The sequence below is a fragment of the Lygodium microphyllum genome, chromosome 29, assembly GCF_053477565.2.
Source record: "Lygodium microphyllum isolate KBCC chromosome 29, Lygodium_microphyllum_v1.1.10, whole genome shotgun sequence".
Taxonomy (NCBI): Eukaryota; Viridiplantae; Streptophyta; class Polypodiopsida; order Schizaeales; family Lygodiaceae; genus Lygodium; species Lygodium microphyllum.
In genome coordinates this window covers 96106999-96128622 of record NC_141163.1, presented here as the reverse complement: position 1 = coordinate 96128622, position 21624 = coordinate 96106999, and positions in this window count along the sequence as shown.

The window sequence follows — 21624 nt, the reverse complement described above, 5'->3', positions numbered from 1 at the left end:
ATGTGCGCACACACACGCACACGCACACATGTGTCCTCTAAGTTGTCTCAAAGGTGCATATTATAAAAGGGCATAACTCAAGATTTTAGATACAATCCACTTTGGGGTACCATTGGCACGAATGAAAATGAACTACTAGGGTTACAATAAATACTATATAAGTTGATGGCTCTAAAGTAGCCTAATGCTTAGGATTTTTGAACTCTTTTATAATGACTTTGCCACCTTGATATACCACCCATTTGCTTTATTTTCTAGTTGTTTTCATCTTGGTGATGTCACTGGGTCATGCTTTGAGTTGTGCCAATGTGAGCTCATTCATGATCCACATTTTGATTCTCTTGAATCATTTTGATCACTTTAGTATTTCAACTTAATCTCGTATGCCTCCAAACTCTAAAATTGCTTGGTTATTCCCTTGTTTGGCGATGCACCATGGTGTCACCCAATAAGATCCTTGATTTTTCAACATTGGCATTTTCTAACTTATATGATTCCAAACATTCTTGGTGGTGTTTATCATCTAGTTCTTCTGTATTTCTTTGTGTCATCTACCAGGAAGGCTTCATAGTCATGCATGAGATCCAATCTTCTTTTGCAATGTAGCTTAAAAAGGAGTGTTTATTATGCCTTATTTATCTTCTTCCTTCTTTGTTTTGATTTCCTTTTGTATCTCCTATTGCACTCTTGTCGTCATCTTCAATCTTCTTATTAGTTGTAGTCACCTCCATAGCCAACTTCTCTTCTAATTGAGCCAAGTGCATGTTCACCTTAGAAAGTGGGTTCTTCCATATTTAATTAGCGCAAGTATTTTTGCCATGGGCTTGGATCTTTGGTTGTCTTGGGTGGTGCAACTAAGAAGTTTGAGAAAGTCTTTAAGTACATCTTGTTGTTAGGGTGACATTTCAAGTCTAACCCTCTTACTTAGGTGCCACCCTCACACTATAGGCAAGGATCATGATGATGTGATCACGCTTTTGTGGTCTCATAATAATAACACAATATTAACTCTATGATTTTATGTCAATAACATTAAAAATAATGCTAACCGGATGAAACTTGCTATGCCAATTAACATGGAGGGATTCTTGTATATCCTGGTGGGCTCACTGGGGTATGGAGAAAATCCGGTTGGCTTAAAACCCTAGAAATCCACTATATATAGAGGATCTTGACCACATTTGTCACTTTTTCAGCTTTTGGGCGAGTCTCTTAGGGAGTGTATTCTTCTCAGCTGAATAAATCTCTTACACGAAAACCCTGAGACTTGTGACATCTTGTGCATTGGGTGGATGATTTTGAGAATCTTTTAATGAGCTAGATTTTATTCATTGTATAAAAATACTTAAAAACAAGGAACCAAAGCATGTGCAAATAAGATCAAGTTACTTATTCTATAGAGGGAGCAAGAGGTAATCCTTGATTGTTTGCTAGACTTCGTTCTTGTTTTTTAACAAACAATGGGGCAATCATAAAGTGCTTTATATCTTGGGTACTTGGTCCTCTCATAGACTGCAGGTAGATTAGATATGAAAAATTAGGTTACATAATAGCAATTAAACGTGTGAACTTCTTTTAATGGGCTAACATTCTAGCTTCGGCAATGTTAGCGCATTGTATGGTTATTATTTTATGCTATTTGTACTATATTGTTCCTAATTGGTCAAAATTAGCTCATTAACATATGCTTTAATGTTACGTTTATTATTGCTTGTAAGCCATATACATAAATTACTTATGTAAATTGCAATATAAGTGTGCATACACAATATATATGCATGTGTCTATGCATATTCGTGTGGCGTAAAATCTATCAATGTTCAAAGTATCATTGCTATCAATGTTTAGATCATTATTGCATGTTTATTTATTTTTTAATAATTTGTTTAATGTCATATGTATTATGTATTCATTAAGTGTAGACAAATTTTTATTTTATCACAAAAATAAGTAATATATGTCAAAACGATATAGTAATAGCATTTGCATATGGATTGTTGTATTACTTGTTTTTTGTTTTTTGGTTTATTTCTCAATATCCTTGTGTGGTAAATGGGCATGTTTTGCATTGCATCTTCTTTGTCTCTATATTTGAGCGATTGTGGATCAATGGTATCTAGTGAGAAGAGTCTCAAAATAGAAAAGACAACATAGTGAATGTTCAAGAAGTTGAAGCAAGAGCTAGAAAGAATTTCTAGAAATGGTTTGGATTGTAGAAAGATTTATTCTTAGATAATCATGAATTCAAGTGTAGTCTAAAAACTTTCAAAGATATTATGAGACCTATTTACTCATAATTATTTTGGTGATGCATTGAATATACTCCCATAAATAAATAAACTTTTAAACCATAGTTTTTCTTTTTTTGAAAAACTTTATGAAAGAGAGGTGATGATATATGCAAAGTTTTCCATGGCAGAAGGACAAGCTCATTTTCATGCATACACCTCTTATCCACACAAAGTGGCGATAACATCTAATCTGAGGATAAAGCTACTTGTATGAAAGTGAGTTTGTCCTTCTGCCCTATGAACTATATGCATATCATCAATTCTCTTTTATGAAATTCTTTGAAAATGAGAAAATATCATTGATAAAATCATTTATTCTTGAGAGCATTTTTGACACATCGCCAAAATAATAATGAATGAATGAGTTTCTCGTGTCTTTGAAGCTTTTTAATCTACTTTGGAATTTGTGATCATCTAAGTATGAATCTTTTTTCAATGCAAATTCATTTTTACCAAAAAGGTTCTCCTTATTCTTTCTTTAGCTTCTAAGATACTCTTTATGTTGCCGTGTCTTTTTTAAAACTCTCCTCACTATTTAGCTAGCAATGTATGTGAGGTGTTGGAGTGGAATATAGTATTCCATGTCAACAAAGACAAATATCCAGCCTTTCTATGTGCCATAATACAAACATATATACACATAAAAAACTTGATCATACAAAGAATGCATAACAAAGGAGATCCATCTCATGATATATAACACATATTAATTTGTAAGCTTTCCCTTGTTATGCAAGTCCATGTGGACTATGCATGCATACACATAGTGAATGATAGAAAATGATTGCCTCATTAGTGCTCATGACATATATATGTCAAGTTCGTGATGCATGCCACTTGTATAGCATTTTCATCACATGTGTATATGAGCATATACACATATGCATGCACACTCATGCATGTATACTAAGTGGTATAGGAGAAGATTGCTACTTATGATATGCATACGCCAAATTCATGGCACATGCTGATCGACAAGCCTCCCCTTCCACACACACCACGTAGCATGCACAAAGAGAGAGAGAGAGAGAGAGAGAGAGAGAGAGAGAGAGAGAGAGAGAGAGAGAGAGAGAGAGAGAGAGAGAGAGAGAGAGAGAGAGAGAGAGAGAGAGAGAGAGAGAGAGAGAGAGAGAGAGAAAACAAACACATGTACACATAAAAACTCAATCATATTATTGGGGATCAAACTAAAGATAATAACTATTTCCATAGAAGATAATTTATTTCTTTCCCCTCTTATGATTAAGATCATGAATTGACTTTTTTACTTTTTGATTTAATTGTGTTTAGGATTTGAGGTTGTCAAGAATAGGAGTAGGAGTGTAAAAAGTACCTAGGGATCATTTACAACTCGTATGTTGAATTCTTGCAATTATCGATGGCCCTCTTCTTTAATTATTTGAGTAATGTGATTGCCAGACTTAGATTGTATGGGGAGGGATTGAGGTTGAACTATGAGTGGGCTATTCTAGCCCCTTAAAATGGCCTTTAGTTCAAATCTAAGATAGCAATCCTAAGAAGTCTTTGACTAGCCTTGATCCTATTTTCCATGAATTATTAGAAAGCACCAACTAATTGAGTCTACTCAACTATCAAGCATTCCCAATGGAGGAGGTGCTCACCTACTTTCCACACATGCACTTGGCATATTTTAGTTTTCTAAGTAGAGAATAGTACAAATATTGTGTGACAATTAAAATCGACTTCATTACTTAAAACTTACATAGGGTTCATTACACTTTCTTTTAGATATACAGACTACATATATGAAAGCAAGTAAGGTAATTCTTTTCCAAACAATAGTTTGATAATATTTGGGATAAATACAATCCATTCCATCCGTAAGATACATAAGTATAAAAAAGATCCACCCTACTAGAGGACTATCACCCTATCTATAGACCTACACTCTCGACACCCACTGTATTGTACTCATATGGATTTCTACCCTATCCTAGGATTGGTTAGTGAGCATTATCAAAATCAACTAGAGCCCTTGGTTCTCACTCTACCATAAGGGGAAACCCTTTGTACTTGACATTCTACCTAGTGACATTGGTGAGATGCTCATAGATATGTAAAAATCAGCTCGCTATAAGAGCCCTAGTGAAGCCCTTAGGGAGGTGATGCAGATTAATTCCATCTAGGATCTGGAGCATGGATTAAATTTAGAATATCTCATGGTATAAATAATAATCAAAGTTTTCTAAGCAATGCCATTCCTTTCCTAATAGTGCTACAACCATTCTTTTCTAAGAATTTGTGAGATTATACTACTTCTATCTCTCGTATAAGTAATTTATTCTATATCCAAAATAAGAGAATTGGTTATATTTTCTTACTAAAAATTGTGTTCTTCTAAATAAATTTATTGGCCTTCGCCTAGTTTCACTATTGCTTTTTGCAAAACATTCACCAGTGTTTTTTCTAGCTAATACTTCAACTGTTTATTTACTAATTATAAAATTTAGTGATGTAATTCCTATGTGATAGCATTTTATCAACAATGTAAGGCAATACTTTGAATGTTTTACCTAATTTTCTCCTACACAAATTTAGCTAGCATTTCGTCTATATATTAATATTATTTTTCTAGATTTTTTTATACAAATACTAGGTATTTTTATTCATGTTTGTGATTACTTCATAAGTATCTCATAAATGCATTTTGGCAATTTTCTCATTATTATATTAAGATATGGAGAGTTGTTTCACTCCTATCGCAGAATGATTGGATGTGTCCCTTTGGGTAATGACCTTGCATTGGAGATAGTTGGTATTCGTGATGTCTAGCTATATTTTGGTCAACAGCATGTTCACTCGTCATGATGTATGCCATATACCAACTCTCATGAAGAGTCTTATTTCTATTACCACCTTGGATGGTACAGGTTATGTTGTCTCTTTTGGTGATTCCTCATGGAAGATTATCCATGAGAATCTTATTATTGCACATGGTGCTAAGTCTAGTATCCTCTATCCTTTGCTTGTATCTGGGTCAATTGACCATGTTTTGGTTGTGGCTACAGTTACACATGTATCTATTTGGCATCACAACCTTGGGCACATGTCCTTAAAAGGAATGAAAATACTTACCAATTTGCAGTATCTTCCACCCCTAGACTATAAGTATTTTGAGTCTTGTGACCATTCTTTATATGGCTGGCAAATACGTAGTATGTATAAAAAGTCTGGCATGAAGCACACGGGTGAGCCTTTGGCTCTTATTCATTCAGATGTATGTGGTCCCATGCCATGTCAATCATTAAGTAGTGTGAAGCATTTTGTCACACTCATTGATGATTACTTACATAAGGTCTAAGCTTAGCCTATTAAGCAAAAATCAAATGTCTTGTCTAGCTTTCAGCGTTGGCTTGCTCTTATATTCAGAACCAGTCTCACTATAGGAGGCTGAAATACCTAAGGCCAGATAATAGAAGCAAGTATATCTTAAAAGCTTTTGAGCAGAGTTACAATGAGCGAGATATTAAGTATTAGTTGACGGCCCCTTACACCCCTCCCCAGAATGGCATTACCGAATGCATGAACATGACGATTTAGGAGAGACTCCATAGTATACTTAGCCAAGCAATCTTGCTATTGCACTTTTGGGCTAAGGCAGTTACTACTTCCCTACACTTAATTAACGAGTCCCCTTATGCTACTATTGATTGCCAAGTTGTAGATGATATATGGATTGGGAAACCTCTATCATATGCTCATTTGCGTGTCTTTGGTTGTGAGGCATTCTATCATGTTCCCAAAGACAAGTGCAATAAGCTGGATCCTAGTCCGTGAAATGAGTCTTTCTTAGTTATGGAGATACATGTGAGATGGGCTATGTCTATGGGATCCGTAGGCTCACATGGCTATCTGCATCCATGATGTAGTTTTCCATGAGAAAAAGATGTATAAGCAACCTAAGTAGGTGGTTGAGGTATGCAGGGTGATCTTTCAGAGGATCCTCTTACTCTCATATAGCTAGCTATATAGCCTACAATAGTTGATGCTCTAGTGGCCTAGGATCCATCTGTTGTGTAGGCTCAGCCTATTTTGAGGCGCTCTACTAGAGTTAGACATCAACTTGAGCACTTTATGCCCTCCATGGATTATGTTATGAGGACAGATGCATGTGAATCTCTCTTTCATGATGAGACTATGCACATATATGATAATCACTCATCAAAGAGGGCTATGCAGTCAAAGTTTAACTCCTTATAGACAAACCATATATGAGATTTGAATCCTTTGCGTAGTGGTAAGAAGGCACTGCCATGCAAGTGGGTATATAAGTTGAAAAGTATCCCTAGATGTTGCAAGCCTGCTTATAAGACCAAATCGGTAGCTAAGGGTTTCAAGCAAGAACATGGTATTGACTTCAGCAAATGAAGTCTTTACTCTTGTGGTCAAAATGATGATAGCACTCACATTGATTACTCAGCTAGATCTATTGAGCTCTATCAAATGGATGTAAATATGACTTTCCTCCATGGGGACTTGCATGGTGAGATTTATATGTAGCAACCTAAAGGCTTTGAAGAAAAAGATAGGAAATACCTAGTGTGCAAGTTGAGAAAGAGCCTTTATGGCCTCAAGTGGGCACCTGGGGAATGGAAATACGAGTAGCCTTATTATTTTGGTACTCTATGTGGATAATATGCTTATTGCTGGGGAAGTGCTCATGATGAGCTGGATACCTTGAACCCCTTCTCTTTCATCAATTGCTCTCCCTAAATCTTCCTTCACCCTATTGTCTCTTACCCCCGTGTTATAGTTTTACACACTTTGACAGTGGTGAACCCGACATGAACATCGGCAAATAGCATGTGTGTAAAGATGGGGGATTCTACAGGTTCAAGTGGTGGTGATGCTTTACAACGACAGATGATTGCTTTGTTATAGCAATAACAACATCAATAGTTGTTGTTACAACAGCAGATGCAAACTCGATAGAAAGCAGAAAGAATTGATTCCTTAGCTATGTGAATAGATTGCATGCAGTAGGATAGGAATTGTAGTTTAAGGGTCAAAATGTTTCGGCCTTCATCCAGTTGTATGAAGAAAAGATGTTGTTTCATGGGGTACCACAGTATGCATGGATTCGGTATTTCTCCCGTTTGGCCATACATACATTGCATGATCGGATTGATGAGTTACATAGAAGAGATGCTAATTGGGAAAATTTTAAGAAAGCTTTGAGAGAAGAGTTTTTCTTGGAAGATGCAGGTTTGGTAACTAAAAATACATTTACATATTGGATTGAAAAGTGCAATGAAGGATTGGTTGTTACAACTTTGCTCCAGGAATTTGAAAGTCCATATGCGTAGTTAGTTGTCAATGAGTAGCAATCATTGGAGAGTCAAAAAACTGATTTGTTTTTGAAGGTTGCAGATCATATCTTGCAGGAGAAGCTGACTGATTGTTTAGAAGATGACTCTTCTGAAACTGGGCTGAAATCAGATTGGGGGCTAATATAACTGAGATAGTGCATATGTTGGTAAAGAGAGAGTAGATGAAATTAATATGGGGTACAGGAACCACACCTGCCAGTGCTCAAAAGGGGGTTGAAATTACAGCCAAGGCGCTTGTGGCTATGGCAGAACAACCGGCTATACATATTGGTCCAGCTCTTAAAGGTGATGCTGTGGACGAATTAATCAAAGGTATGTGTAGATTTGAGGCTAAATTTGATAGAAAACTATGCAAAGGTCAAAATTTTGGACATTAAGGTAGAAGAGAAGGGTTGGGAAATAGCCCAAATACCATACAAAGAAGGATACGAGAGGAGATGCATTTGGTGTGACCGTTTACAACATGAAAAGTGAGACTGTATAGCTTCTACATGCAACAGAAACCGGTATTCCAATAGAGCCAAATTTTGGAAATGATGGCATGCAAAAGAGGTTGAAAGAGATGGCAACAAGAACAACATTTGTTGCCATAAATGCAGCCACATATGTTGAAAAACACAGATCTAGAGCATGGCAGCTATGGAGGTTGGAACTCAAAGTACAAACTCATGAAGACATAGACTAGACAAGACCAATTGTCACACAAGTGAATTAGGTTCCAAGATTGAGACTTGGACTCATAAAGACATTCTTATGTGTAAGGACAACGACACTGACACTTGATTGAAAGGACAATAGCATTACTTTAAAAGTGAACCAAGTACATGCCTTTATAGCTTTCTAACTTCTCCACTCTCCTCACTGTGCTTATGGGATACAACACCTCATCCTGCAGCATGCATCATTTGTCTGTTTCTCAACACCCCCCCTCAAATGATGAATCTCTACCCTTGCTGGCTTTTGCCCCCCATGCATACAAAGATGGACCAGGAGACTAGCTCTATGGCAGCCTAGTCAAGTTAAGGCTTGAAATTGTACATTTTTGGTAGGATTTTTACAAAGTCAAATCCAGAAAGATCCACTATGGGAAAAAACATATGAAAGATACAATAAAAATTCTTCAAAACAATCTGTCAGAGTTGTTGATGGTAGCGGAAGCATCTTCTTCTTCTTCTTGTTCATTCATGAACTGGTTCTGGTGATGATCACTTTGCACTTGTTGGGCTCTTTTCTTGTGGAAACACTCATGGCTACATGGCCAATCTTACCACAATAATGGCATGTCATCCGACTTTTGTTGTCGGTGTTGAATCCTCCACCTCTTCCTTTGGGTCCAGTAGCTCCTCTAGTGTATAAGAGGTTTTCCCTTGAGCTGGTCTCTTTTACATCTTTGCTTTTAAATTTGCTTTCTTCATCAAGCAGTGAGTGCTCAATATCTTTGAGTGAGAGACTCGAAACATTACTTAGAGTGGACACAAGGTTCTCATATGGATCCTTGTTTACATTTGCAAGCAGTACGGCTATTGCTTCATCTTCATCAATATTCTTTTTAAGAGTTGCAAGCTGGGTTTTTAAACTCTTAAACTTATTAATGTGTATGGACATGGAAGCACTATCCTTTATATCCAGCTTATAAAATTCCATGAGCAATTTTACCTTTGAATTCTTTGCTTGAGTACCAAAGATCTTGTCAAGCTCTTCCCTAGCCTTTGTAGCATCTCTGATGCAAAAGATATGATGCAAGACATCATCAGATAGTCCCCATGCAATGATGCCTAGAGCTTTGTTGTTCATCTTCTTCCATTCTTTGGTTCTTGGTGGAGCTACTGCAAGTATCCCGATTTCTGCATCTTCCTCCTTGTCATCTATATCTTCTTCCTCATCTTCAAATAGGTCCCACAAATCCTTCCGCATGAGGTGGTACATGGTCTTCTCCTTCCAAGCATGGAAGCCTTCTCCATTGAACTTTGCTATTTGCTCAAGCTCTGCCATGTTGAGCAGCTCCAATTAACTGAGAAAAGACCAGCAAGGGGGATTTGTGAAGTGTCACAAGGAGGTTAGTGTCAACTGACACTAGTTGAGTATCAATAGATACTATTCTTGAGCTTAGTATTGAATGTCGGTGCTTGTTCTTCTTCTTGCTTGTTGATTTGAAGTGTTAATCTTGCTGGGAACTGAGTTTAGACTCAAATAAGAGTGGCACTGTGTGCCCTAAGTTGAAGGGAATGAGAAATTGAAGAAAAAATGAGCTTGGACCTTGATGGCTATGGCTTTCTGGATTAGGGTTTTGACCCAGACCTGGTTTTTTCCAGATATCTAGAGCTAGAGTTGATCATTTTGAAAATCTTTTTTATAAAAATGTAGCTTACTCCATGCTCTACAAGAAACCCCATGAAAATCGTCAAGATCGGGTACATCAGTATGCGCGCAGATCAACGAATCGTAAACACGCGCAGTTATGGTAGCGATGTCGAATTTCAGCAATACCAGGCTTGTGAGTGCCCAATGTCAAGCTTAGATGTGATAGGAAGAAGCTCCTTGAGTAGAAGAACAATCCTCCAAAAGAAAGCATACTAAAATATTGCCTGCTTTGAGAGATATGAGAGCTCAAAGTGAGGTATGTCCTGCAAGCCACAAACTGGGGCTATGGTAGCAACTGACAATAGTGACAATGCTGAGGTCCAGATAGCCAAATCTCATGGATTGATGTGATACAGGGAAGCTTTGTGAGGTGGGGAACACCTCTCTAGAAGGAAGCTCAGAGAGATTTGGTTTGTCGAGTGAGATACAGGAGCTTCAAGATGACAGGGTGCTGCTAGCTATAGTTGAAGAGGGATTGACAGAGAGGAGAGGAGAGCTAAACCATGCTCAACTGAGCTCTGATACCATGTTGAAAAACACGGATCTAGAGCATGGTAGCTATGGAGGTTGGAACTCAAAGTACAAACTCATGAAGTCATAGACTAGACAAGACCAATTGTCACACAAGTGAATTAGGCTCCAAGATTGAGACTTGGACTCATAAAGACATTCTTGTGTGTAAGGACAACGACACTGACACTTGATTGAAAGGACAATAGCATTACTTTAAAAGTGAACCAAGTACATGTCTTTATAGCTTTCCAACTTCTCCACTCTCCTCACTGTGCTTATGGGATACAGCACCTCATCCTGCAGCATACATCATTTGTCTATTTCTCAACAACATATGGGTTGAGAATTGAAAGGACCAAAGAAGCTCGTAAAGGAGGCATGGATGAAGCAAAATCTTGTGTTTGGATGCAGGCATTAGATTCCATGGCTGAACCAAAATCTCGTGTTTGGATATAGGCATTAGATTGCATGAAAAAAGGCAAAATAACAAAGTCTAAATTGGTTGATGCAAGTCAGAGTATAGGAGGAAGAATAGGATGGAGTGCACCACTTGTGGTGGCTGAAATTGGTCTTATACTTGGGGAGAAGAAGAAGGAGTGATCAAGGAGAATTTTGATCAGGTATCCTGGTATTTTACCCCCCCTTTCAGAGCCAACGGAAGCATTAGATTGGCCGTCTAAGCAACAGAGAAGAAGCTACTATTTGATTCACATTTTTGGTCTACAAGGGATTTATCTTCTCAAGATGTAGAAATAAATTGACATGCTTCACCTCCATGAGTATTCTTCTACATCTTCTATTTCTTTGAACCCCTTCTCTTTCATCAATTGCTCTCCCTGAATCTTCCTTCACCCTACTATCTCTTACCCTCGTAGTAGACTTTCGACCCCAAAGGCTTCGACACCGTGGGTAGTTTGATGTATGCCATGATAGCCACTCGTCCTTACATAGCCTTTGTGGTGGGAGTTATGGCATGCTATATGGCTACACCTAGCAAATGGCATTGAGATGCCATAAAGGGTATCATGAGGTACCTAAAGGACAGAGCAGCTATGTGCATATATTATGGTGGCCAAGATACAAGAGTTGTGGAGTACACTTACTTTGATTATGTAGGACAAAAAAACAGTAGGAGCCACCTCTAGCTATGTCTTCACTTTGTCAGAGGTGTTTCTTGTCCAAGGTGCAGAAATGCACAACCCTCTCTACTATTGAGGCTAAGTATGTTGTAGCCACCACTGAGGCGACTTGCAAGGAGAGTCTCTAGTTAGGCCATCTAGTTGTAGACCTTGGTATTACACTAAAGTGGACCCTACACTGCATTCGGATTCTATGAGTGCTATCCAATTAGTTAAAAATCCGGTCTTCCATACAAAGAAGAAACACATTGAGTTGCATTACCACTTCATTAGAGAGGTCATTGAGGATAGGTCTATTGACATTTTCAAGATCTCAACCAACCAAAATCCTATAGATTTTCTCATGAAAAGTCTCTCAGTGGAGCCTTTTTTCTTCCTTAAGAAGTTGATGAATGTTGAAAGAGATGACATTTTTTCTCATCTTATTGTAGTTATGTACATTTGTACTTTGTCACTTTTTTCTTTTTCTCTCATCACTAGGGACACATTCACCTTTAAGTGGGAGGTTGTTGGGGATAAATGCACTTGTGCTTGCCTAGCTACTCGTGTATTACTATACTAATAGTAGCTACACACCTGTATGTTGTAGGGGACAAGCATCCATCATTTTCACTTCATTCTTTATTCTTTTAGTGACATTTGAATAAAGGAAAGACTAGTCATGCATTATGACTATTGGAGTTTCCACGTCCTCTCTCTCTCTCTCTCTCTCTCTCTCTCTCTCTCTCTCTCTCTCTCTCTCTCTCTCTCTCTCTCTCTCTCCTTCCACCATAGCTCTTTCTTTTGCTTGTGTGCTTCCACTCCTCACTCCCTTCACCTTTAAGCATAGCCCTTAAGCTACTCCCTTTGCAAATGGTAGAGGATGCAAAATTCTAGCAAGATGAGCTTATGCAATCCCTCCTATGGTTGTTGTTCCTCTTCTCCTTCATAAAGAGACTGATTGAAATGGATAGTAACCACAATGAAAAGCTATACCTCAAGAATAGTGGCCTTTTCCAATGATATTTACAACTCCTAGCCTACAATCTTCACTTCAATGCCTTCTTGGATAGCATCACCAGCAATGCTTGAGCTCCTAAACTTGAGTAGCAGCTCCCACAACCTTACGACCTTTAGGAAAGAGACTCTGATACCATGTTACAAAACATGGTTGAGCAAGAGGATAAGAGATTATGGGGGAAAGTAGAAGAACAAGAATGAGACCATGATAGTACGAAGGAGACTTGATTGATTTGATGGTTCCAAGTATATTGTTTGATAGGTTTCTAGCTTGGACATACGCGTCACTCTTTGCTTATGGGACTCAGTTATATGTGCCTCTAGCACTTGTGTCTCTAGCACCACACATAAATTGTAATATATTCTAAAAATCTATCTTTAATGCTATTTTTTGTGATATGACTAGTGGAGTATTCATCTATCTTATGTCCTACGGTCTTCATAGAAATGTTATTGGAACCAGTAAAGCATTGATCATATTCCTTTGTATCTCCCTCTATCTCTTCACTTGCAAATTGACTCCTTCTTTGAGCCACCCTTATTGGTCCCACTCATTCATCAAAGCTCCTGAGTCCAAACTAGTCTCTCCCAATGGTAATATGATGAGGTAGTCTCTAAGGAGGATGTCTCTCTAGTAACTTTTTTGGTCTCCAAACGACACGTCCAAACTAGCTTACAAAGTGTTCTGCAAGTCCAAATTTAATCTCTCTATCTCCTCCACTATCTATTCTCAGATTTCCTTTCCAATCTTCTTCTCATTCTCTCATCTCCTGGGATTTTCTAGCTTTCACTCATTCTCTATTGCACCTTCTAGCTCTCTCTATCTTGCATATCTCGGATTGTAAGTTACTATAGAAGTCCTTGTTTATTCAAACCTAGCTTTACAAGAATATCAAGTAGTTCCTTATCTTTCCCTCCATATGGTACACCATCACCTAGCTATTTAAACTTAGCTTTACAAGAATATCAGGTAGTTCCTTATCTTTCGCTCCATATGTAACATCATCACCTAGCTATTCTACTAAGCCTAATATTTGAGCTACTTCCCTCACTTCCTTAGTGTCAAAATCCAATCACAAAGATACATGGGCCCAATCTATTCTTCTACAAGACTTGTATGCTTCCCTACAAAACCAATTGAAATGGTTTTGTAAGCTAATAGTTGTTGAGTTGAATTTCATCTAATGATTTAAAGTGCAATACTAACAAAATAATCCATTTTGCCTCATCTTGGAACGTCCAATTCCAAGTGCACAATTGTTTGACATCAACCTATAATTGAAGGTCAAAATGCTTACCCCCATCCACCAATTCAGTGTCCATAGCCTTATTGATAATAATGCATTGAATATCCTATAGGTTTAGGAAAGAACCATGTAGCAAAGCTACATCATAATAGCTCATCAAATGTGTAGATTCCAACCCTAGGCTCTATAGCTTCTCCCCATCTCTCATGGGATACTCCTCATATGTTACTCCTACCATTCATGTGGTAGTTTATTTTGTGTTTTCTTTCAGGGATATTGAGCTTTGGAACAGTCTTAGTTTAAATAATCAAAAGATCTTACAAGTATTCCCTCCATTCCGATTCCTTTTTAGTGTGGTTTCTTTGTCCTTAGTAATTTATTTTCTTTTTTTATATTTAAGTTATCAAAAAGCCTAGACCACCCCTTTTTCTCCCTAATTAACATGCTTGCCTCTCCCAAAGAAAATGCACAAAAAAATGACAGCCTCATAAGAGACTCCTAGATAAATGGGCAAAGTGGCTATTTGTAAAGCCATTGTGACAATTAAAGACTAATGGTGGATTAAAATAGCCTTTTAGTCTCTAATTGATCATGTAAATGATAGTATAATTATACATATGTAATCCAACCCCAAGTTAACTCATTATTTCTACTTTAATTGCCTCAAATTCTCTAGTTTCACACATTAACTCTCCCATTTTGAACTAAACCCATCAAGATATTAAGTCCAATTCTTCCAATATTTAAGTTAGAGAAGGCATCTAACATAAAACCTCTAATGCAACCTTAACCTCATTAATACTCTAATAGAATCCTTGATATTGAATCGTATTTTACAAACAAAGTACCCCAAAACAAACTCCATTAATGAAATTTTATGAACTAGAGTCCCTTTTTATGTGCTATCAGCAAAATTCCACTCTATTTTGACTTTTTAATTTTCTTCTAGTTCTATCTAGAAAAATAGAAATATTCATAATGATTCCTATAGAGGATCAAACTAGAAACCTTCTGAATACAAGATTTCCCATAATGAATGAAACTTATATACTATTTTTTATTAGTGGATGGTACCATTTCTTTCTAATATTCGCTAATTGTGCACTAAAAATGCAAAAGAACTCCCATTTGACCCTTAAAATTTATATCTTTATAATCAAAACTAATGATTATAAATTCATAAGCAAGTCCCTCTAGCTATATTTTAACTTTATTTTAGCACATCTCATTGTCCATATAGACTATATAACATTGTGCATTTGATATTTGGGAGTACATAAAAGGAAATATCACATGATATTTTGATATTTGATTTTTAAAAATCCACTTTGCATGCCATATCTTTGTAGCATATCTAAGGTCCATCATACTCCCACACTAAGAAGCGAAGCATCCTCACAAACCACTGAAGAAGAACCACCATCAAGGAAAGAGAAAGAAAAGGTAACCAAAAGGAGGAAGTTGATTTGCCATGACTATTGCAGAGAATATAGCATGTTCTTAGACTAATTCAAGTAGTTCGACATTTGGGACAATTGTGAGCACTCATACAAATATGAGGGACTACATTCATTCCTAGAATCCCAGATAGTTCATCTTTCTTCAATGATAGTTGTTAGTTTGATGATTGACCCTCCCCAGACACCAAAAACAACAAAAAAACCAAAGAACACTCCCACAAAATCTATGTGGAAAGCTTAGCTTTCAACTTCAAGCACATCTCTCTCTTCCACAAACAAATCAGGCACACAAAAGATAGTCAGTCTCCTCATTCTCACTATCTCCCTCCTCCATGGATAGAAATAAGAAACAGAAATAGAGAGAAAGAAGCAAGTGTGGTGCCCAAAAAGAGAGGGAGAAAGATATGTGAGAGAAGGATGACAAAGAGAGAGCAATTAATTGCAACTCCCCTAACCACCTCTTATACAGCTCTTCCAATATTGCTATTTCTTTTCAAAAAGTACTTTAAGTACATAAAAAGGATTGGACTTTAGAGGCTTAGTGCTTTGTCCTCACTGTCCACATAGACATATAACATTGTGCATTTGATATTTGGGAATACATAAAAGGATAGATCACATGACATTTTGATATTTGATTTTTAAAAATTCACTTTACATGCCACATCTTTTTAGCATATGTGATCTCCATCATACTCCCATACTAAGAAGTGAAGCATCCTCTCAAACCACTGAAGAAGAACCACCATCAAGGATAGAGAAAGAAAAGAGAACCAAAAAGGAGGAAGTTGACTTGCCATGAACCTTACAGAGAATATAGGGCATTCCTAGACCAATTCAAGTAGTTCAATATTTGGGACAGTTGTGGGCACTAATACAAAATGGGGGCATCATTCCTAGAATCCCATAGAGTTCTCATCTTTCTTCAATGATAGTCATTAGTTGATGATTGACCCTTCCCTGAACACCAAAAACAGCAAAAAACCAAAGATCGCTCCCAAAAATCTATGTGGAAGGCTTAGCTTTCAAATTCAAGCATGTCTCTCTCTTCCCCAAACAAACCAACCACACAAAAGATATTCACTCTCCTCATTCTCACTATCTCCCTCCTCCATAGATAGGAACAAGAAATAGACAAAGAGAAAGCAGCAAGTGTGGTGCCCAAAAAGAGATGGAGAAAAATACGTGAGATAAGGATAATAAAGAGAGAGCAATTAGTTGCAACCCCACTAACCACCTCTCACATGACTCTTCTAATATTGTTATTTCTTTTCAAAATGTAATATGAGTACATAAAAAGGATTGGACTTTAGAGGCTTAGTACTTTCTTTGCATTGTCCACATAGACCATATAACATTGTGCATTTGATATTTGGGAATACATAAAAGGATAGATCACATGACATTTTGATATTTTATTTTAACAAATTCAATTTATATGCCATATCTGTTTACAATATGTGAGCTCCATCATACTCCCACACTAAAAAATGAAGCATCCTGATAAACCACTGAAGAAGAACCACCATCAAAGAGAAAGAAAAGGGAACCAAAAGGAGGAAGTTGAATTGCCATGAACCTTGTAGAGAATATAGGGTGTTCCTAGACCCATTCAAGTAGCTTGACATTTGGGATAGTTGTGAGCACTCATACAAAGGTGGGGCCTATATTCATTCCTAGAATCCCACTTAGTTTATCTTTCTTCAATGATAGTCATTAGTTGATGATTGACCCTCCCATAGACACAAAAAACAACAGAAAAACCAAAGGACACTCCCATAAAATCTATGTGAAAAGGTTAGCTTTTAACCTCAAGCATATCTCTCTCTTTGACAAACAAACCAGGAACACAAAAGATAGTCACTCTCCTCATTCTCACTATCTCTCTCCTGCATAGATAGGAACAAGATGTTGACATATCGAGCTCCACTCGTGATACGCCAGGGTGACCGTTGTGCATTTATGTCACCGACTTGTCAGTTGCAGATGCGGTTGGTACACCGCCCCTGAATAATAGCTACATGATAGCTATCCTTATCTACTCTAGTTCGTGGCTCAGTTAGTATGCCACCTTAGTTAGTTGAGTTTGGTTTTGAGACCCATATAGGGTTCTTCTATTTCTTTGTAAGAGAGTTCTTTTGGCTTACACAACTAAGAAGAGGAAAACTGTTTTCAGCCTCCATCCTTGTGTGTATTCCCCCATTGTGCAAGCAAGAAAGCTACAAGTGAGACTCCTTCCTTCTCTCCCACAATTGTGACATGGTATCAGAGCCTTGTTCGTGGTAAGGAGCTCAAGAAAGCAAGCCAAGCTCGCGGTGTTCTGGTAAGAGGAGCAGTGTTGCTTTCATTTTTTGTTTTGGGAGCAGATTTCTGCAGGTAGCACAGCCGGAAATTGCAAGAGTGCATTGTCTCAGGTTGAGACGCCCTTCGCGGTGAAGCAAGAGGGCAGTATATGCTGCGGGAAAGGGCTTTAGCCCTTGGCGACCTTGTTTTTTTGATTTGAGGCCATTTCGGGGCCTGTTTTGCAGATGGAAGTTTTCTGCACGCACTCAAGAAAAGGCTCAGTTTTATGCTGTGCAGCCACTATTCTACAGATCGGTGAAAAGTTACTGTAGAAATTGCATCGTATGCTTGTGCGCAGAGACATTGGGAGTTTCAGAATCATCCTTGGTTCCTGTTTATGCAAAATCGTCACTAGAAAGTGACTGTGTGGTCAAATACCACTTTCGCCAGTTTTGCAGATTTGCCCTTGTGAGGGTGAAGATGTGTTTTTTTGCAGCGACAGAATTTTTTGCAGTATTCTGTAATGGCATCTGGTTCTCTCTCACAGATTGTCACTGAAAAGCTTGACAAGAACAACTTCCAAGCATGGAAGTTTAGAATGACGAATTTCCTTATGGGAAAAGGATATTGGGAATTTGTTGCAGGAAATGAAGAAGAACCAGTTCTTCCTGATGTTCCCAATCAACAGCAAATGCAGGCATTCAAAGCATGGCATGAGAGAGCCAGGAAAGTTATGTACTGGCTGTCTATCAGTATTTCAGACTCTATGATTGTGCATATTCAGGATGCAAGTACGCCAAAGGAGGCATGGGATACTTTGTCAAAAATGTATAGCACAAATACGCAAGCCAGGAAAATGCAGCTCAAGCAAGAGTTGCATAATGTGCAAAGAGAAAATATGAGCATCAATGACTACCACATGAAGGTAAAGAAGATTGCAGATGCACTTGCTTCCATTGGGTCGCCAGTGGAAGATGATGATTTAGTCTTAGTGACCTTAAATGGTCTAGGAAAGGATTATGCACAGTTTCGGACATCCATTTCAGTTCGTGAAAGATTTCCTGATTTTGAGGAGTTGATTGCTCTTCTAATTTCTGAGGAACAGAGAAATGGTGGTGCATCCTCTTCAGGAGGAGCTTCAAAAGAAGCTGTCTTCTACTCAAATGCCGGAAGAGGTAGAGGCAGAGGTAGAGGAGGCCGATTTGGAGGCCGTGGTAGAAATCAGAATATTCAGCAAACTCAAGAAAACCAGTCCTATGGAGGAGGACGTGGTAACTCTAGAGGCAGGGGGAGCCAAAGAGGTCGTGGTGGATGGCAAAGAGGTCAAAATGCAAACAGTAATGTTGAATGCTACTACTGTGGTAAAATGGGTCATATGGCTAAAGACTGCTATAAAAAGCAGAATGACATCATGAATGGAAAACTGCAACAAGGGAATTATGCATCTTCTAGTAGACAGGGTGATGACAGAAATGAGCATTTGTTCATGGTGCAGCACATGAACAATTCTGTGACAAGTGCAGAAGGAAGCAATGATGTATGGTATGTTGACTCAGGTGCATCAAACCACATGACAGGTCATGCAGAATGGATGGAGGATGCAAGGAAAATGGAAAAACCAGGATTTGTGGAGACTGGTGATGATACTGCACATCCGATTGTGCAGATTGGAAAAATTCATTTGTCTATGCAGGATGGGAAAAAGAAATACCTGTCCGATGTATTTCATGTCCCAAATATCACCAAGAATCTGGTTTCTGTCGGTCAAATGGTTGAGCAGGGCTTGCAGGTCAGATTTAATCCTCATGGATGCTTTGTTGAGGATATGAAAAATAAAGGTCGCTTGATAGCAAAAGGAAAGAAGAAGGGCAGAATGTTTACGTTGGATGCAGACATGTCTGAATTGAGTGCAGCAATGTTTGCGACTTAAATCAATGCAGGCCCAAAATATTGTTGCAGGTTTGCCTAAATTCAAGGTTGCAGAAATGCATAAGGTATGTGAAGCCTGTCAGTTTGGAAAACAGGCAAGGAAACCATTTCCTAGACATGTTCAAGAGAGTAAGAAGCCATTGGAATTAATCCACTCTGATGTGTGGACAACTAAAGCTGCATCTCTTGGAGGTTGTCATTATTTTGTCAGTTTTATTGATGACTATAGCAGAAAAGTTTGGGTGTATTTTATGAAAAAGAAAAGTGAAGTTTTTGGGCATTTCAAAATTCTTAAAGCAATGGTTGAAAAAGAAACAGGCCTACAGATAAAATGCCTAAGGTCAGATGGAGGGGGAGAGTACCTCTCAAATGAGTTTGCAAGGTTTCTGCAGGAGCATGGCATAAAGCAGCAATATTCATGCAGTCATACCCCACAACAAAATGGAATTGCAGAAAGGAAAAACAGGCATATTGGAGAGGTATCTCGTGCCATGCTCAATGAAAAAGACTTGCCAGATTTTTATTGGGCTGAAGCAGTTGCTACAGCAGTCTACATAATGAACAGGACTCCTACTGCAGCAATACATGGAATGACTCCAGAGGAGAGGTATACTGGTAGGAAACCAGATATTTTTCATTTGAAAATTTTTGGTTACATTGCCTATGTACATGTGCCAGATGAGTTGAGATCCAAGTTGGATCCAAAAGCTGAGAAGTGCATCTTTATTGGTTACTCTCTGCAGCAGAAAGGGTATAGATGCTATAACCCCTCTACTCGTAAGTTTACAGTGAGCAGAGATGTTGTTTTTGATGAGATGAGTAGCTGGTATAAACCAGTAAATGTGATTGATGATGTAGATGCACAAAATGGTAATGCTGCACAAAATTCACAGCAGCAGTCACAAAATATTAGTGGACCTGGAGCGTCCTCTAGTAGTGGTTCACATTCTTCGCCATGGACAGGCAGATTGAGATCAGGAGAATCTTCTCAAAGTAATGCAGATAGTGGTATGCAGGTATCACGAAAAGGAAAAGAGAAGGTTGATCAGCCCATGTTTGATGTGAATGCAGGTCACTCTTATGTGGATGGTGAATCCAGTGGCTCAGAACAGAGCATTGATGATGAGTTGGGTATTCCTTCTATTGTTACACCTGGAGTAAGGAAGACCAGGGATGTTTTGAGAGCACCTGGGAGTGAACCCACTTTGCGCAGGTCTACCAGAATTAGGTATCCTGTGGATAGGCTGAAATATGATGGATTTACAGCCATTCACTATGCATATATGGTCAAGGTGATACAGGAACCAGAACCCACTTCTTTTGAGCAAGCCATGGGAAAAGAAAAATGGGAGAAAGCCATGGATGAAGAAATGGATGCCTTGGAAGCAAACGCTACATGGGAATTGGTACCTTTGCATAAAGGTAAGAATGCAATTGGCTGTAAGTGGGTTTATAAGGTGAAGCACAATGCTGATGGTTCTGTGAACAGATACAAGGCAAGATTAGTAGTCAAGGGGTATGCACAAACATATGGCATTGACTACGAAGAAACATTCAGTCCGGTTGCAAGGATGGCAACTGTAAGAGCAGTCATTGCTATGGCTGCATCAAAGGGATGGTCTTTACATCAGATGGATATAAAGAATGCCTTCTTGCATGGTGATTTGCAAGAAGAGGTCTATATGGAGCAGCCACCAGGTTATGTGCATGTTGTTCATCCTGAGTTTGTTTGCAGGTTGAAGAAAGCCTTGTATGGCTTGAAGCAAGCACCTAGAGCATGGTCTGACAAGATAGGGCAGTATCTTGTCACTATTGGCTTTCAGATTTCCAAGGCAGATTTCTCACTTTATGTGAGAAAGACAGAGAAAGGTATTATGCTGCTTGTCATTTATGTTGATGATTTGATTATGACAAGTGACAGTGATGAAGATATCCTTCATGTGAAAATGCTATTGAAGCAAAAGTTTGAGATGAAGGATTTGGGAGAGCTGCGTTATTTCTTGGGCATTGAGGTGATTAGATCACCAACTAGGATACAGCTCTTGCAGAGG